The following is a 3485-nucleotide window of genomic DNA, read 5'->3' as shown; positions in this document are numbered from 1 at the left end:
ATGTGTCCCTGTGATGGACTTGCGACCCGTCCAGGGTGTACCCCGCCTCTCGCACAGTGATTGCTGGACACGGGCACCAGCGACCCCCGTGACCCAAAATGGAATAAACGGGTAAAGATAATGGATGGATGGATGGATGGTAAATGAGAGTGCAGCTTGTTGTGAAGCTCTTTGAGTATCTTGATTAAATAGAAAGGTGCTATATAAGTACAGTCTATTAACCATTTACCATCTCCAAAACGTCAAACAGTCACTATTCAAATCCTCAGTGATGGGGGACATTACCCATTGCAGATTTTGCTGGACAGTTGTAAAGATAGATGTATTTTCTAACAGCCTAGGCCAGCTGCTCGTCAGCGGAGCTGCTAAAGTGAAATGAGAGCACTGTGGCTCTTCCTCTATTCCCCATAAACACGTTGACAAAGTTCTAATCTATCACACAACATTTGGCACTAGGGGTGCACCGATTGCAGTTTCTGGCCGATCACCAATTTCTAAAAAGTCTGACCTGCCGATTCCGATTTTGGCCGATACCGATTTTGTTTTATAAGCGACACTGTCAGGAGTTATAAGGTCACAATGCACCTTCAATTTAGTTTTTTATTGAAAAACATACCCTTGAACAATATCTTAGAAACAATACAAACCTTAAAGAAGAAAAAAATTATTTTATCTGCCCCTTATTTAAAAAAATATAAAATAACTTTAAACAATCACTTAAATTAATCACTTTAATATCCACTTTAAAGCTAGGAATAAAAAGAAACATGTTTTGTGTTAGAATAATTTAATTCTAACTTTAAAACTTATCCAACATTAATAAAACTTACCTCACGTTGCCTTTTTGGACATGCATGCATATATTTGTACAAATTTTACTTGAGAGGAGATTATTACAGCCTCATATAAAATCAATGATGATCATGATATCGGAACTGGATCGGTATCGGACGATATTTAGATTTAGGGATCAGGATCGGATCGGAAGTTTAAAAGAGTGGATTGGTGCATCCCTAGTTAAAAGCCTACTTTTGAGATTCCAACAAGAGGTTGGCTTGAAACACAGCAATGAAGGCTACCTATGGGATGGAGCTGGTTGGCAGGCCATAGACTGACGAAGTCCTCTGGATGAGGAACAAAACGTTTCTCACTTAAAGAAACAGGTCCAGATGACACAATTTAACCTTTTTGTTGGTATACCTGGATGGTTGAGCTTACAAACCTTTTTTTTTGGTTCGTTATTTTTTTGTTACTGATTATAGTTTTAGTTATCGTGAAAACCAACAAACAGGATGCCATGTGAAGAAGAAAGAGGTAGAAGAAGGCCCACGTAGAGTTTCCTCTTGGTGAATAAAAACATCTACTGAACCTGTTAGGGTGGGGGTGGGGTGCTTGGTGAGGAAAGGGTTGAGATAATGTGGGTGAGGGGTACAAATGGCTTGATGGAGGAGGAGAAGGAAGTGGCATGCAGATGGTGGAGTCAGGACAGGGCAGCAGAGGGTGAGGATGAGGTTACTATGGTGATGGGATGGGGGTAGGTAAAGGGGAAACAAATGAAGGGGTGAGGGGCAAAAGGTAGGAGGATTGATGCCACAATATACAAACTTACAAAGCTTTAAGGTCCAGCTTTGCTTCCTCCTTCCCCCACATTCAAAACAAAAGAGAAAGCAGCATAGTGGGAACTGTGTGAGAGGAAAAATGTACACTTCAGTTAATTTCTTCGATGAAACTCATTCTATAGGTAAATGGTAAATGTAAAAGTAAGCTGTGGTGGCAGCTCAAGGCAGATTCTCCTGACTGGTCTTCATGTGTGTACTTTAAGTACATTTTTGTAACCTGTCCTAAAAAAACTGACCTCACAAGTAAAATACCAGTTAAAAATCTTCTTCTGCCGTCATATGTGGTTCTTTTAAGTAAACAACGTTAAGTGAGAATAATTTCCTCTTAACAATTTTACTGCTTTACTTTTTTACCTTCAGTGTTTTCTCTTTAGTATTATTATTTCATTATGGGTTTAGTATATATATTTTGCTGCACAGCATCTTGGTGAAATCTTTGTTGTTTGTAAATAAAGAGTTTTATAAATGCATTGACATTGATTAGGGCCATCGACATTTTGGGGAAGGGGGTGGAGTTTGTAGTTGGACACAAATACACAGGAATACATATGAACAGCAGTACAGGGATCAGATTCTTCACTGTTTGCAGTAAAATGCTGGAGATTTTTGATGGGCCTTTAGTGACAGGTTCCATCTATTGTGCTGTGGTTTGCTGGGGGAGTAGCATTAGAACCAGTTATGCCAGAAGCACCAATAACCTCATTAACCCTTGGAAGACCATATGGGGAAAATCAGCCACACATTTAACACGATTGAGTCAAGTCCTCTGAACAGGTTCTTTGTTCACAAGAATCTGTTCAGAGGACTTGACATCATGACATAGGTCACTAAAGAAACAGCTCTCCAGCATGGACAACTCATCCCACCCCTTTGATGACACCCTACGAAGGCAGCAAAGTTCCTTTTTCCAACAGTCTCACTCAGCTTTGGTGCCACAGAAACTGTTACAGGAAAATAAATTCCTCCTAGATGCAGTTTGGCTTCCAAATAGTTCATCTCTAACAGATGAACATCAGTAAATTCATATCTGATCACAGCTAGTCAAGTCAAGTCAAATTTATTTATAAAGCACATTTAAAAACAGCAGCTGTTACCAAAGCGTTTAACAATAAAAATCAATGACTGTACTGTAATTTAAAGGAAAAATAACACCAATAATGTGTTAATAGCATCAAAAGAAAAACATAAAAACACAAAACAATAAAATAATAAATCAAAACACACTGTGTTAAACGTCAGTGAAAACAGATGTGTTTTTAAAAGAGATTAAAAAAAAAGAAGTGAAATGGTCTGCCTAATGTTGGGGGCAGATTGTTCCAGAGTTCCAGGCTTGTGACTGAACATATGTTCAGACACTGTACATATATCAAATATGAAAATACTATAATAATAAAAATTAAATATGTTTGTGAGTTCATGGGTAGAATAGATTAAAAACAAAGTACTGATTAAAAAAATCAAACATTTGGATAAGCAAACATAAATGTGTAATATATATATATAATTTTTTATTTTATTTTCTTCTTCTTCTTTCGGCTGCTCCCTGTGTTAGGGGTCGCCACAGCGAACTGCGTCGCACGAAGATTTGGCAGTTATTTTTACGCCGGATGTCCTTCCTGACGCAACCACAGACCACCGAGCTACCACACCCTCTGTGTGGAGCAGAGAGCTGCTGTCTAGGACACCCGGAGGAGCAGATGGTGGGGGTTAAGGGCCTTGCTCAAGGGCCCAGAGTGGGACGAATGAGGGTGGGGGCAGGTGTGTGTGCTTCACCTACCCCACCCACATTTTTGATGTTGTCTTTACCGGGGCTTGAACCAGCGATCTTCTGATCACAGGCTCACATTCTCATATATATATATATAT

This window comes from Nematolebias whitei, chromosome 11 (assembly GCF_014905685.2).
Source record: "Nematolebias whitei isolate Nwh7 chromosome 11, NemWhi1, whole genome shotgun sequence".
NCBI lineage: Eukaryota > Metazoa > Chordata > Actinopteri > Cyprinodontiformes > Rivulidae > Nematolebias > Nematolebias whitei.
This window is presented reverse-complemented; position numbering follows the sequence as displayed.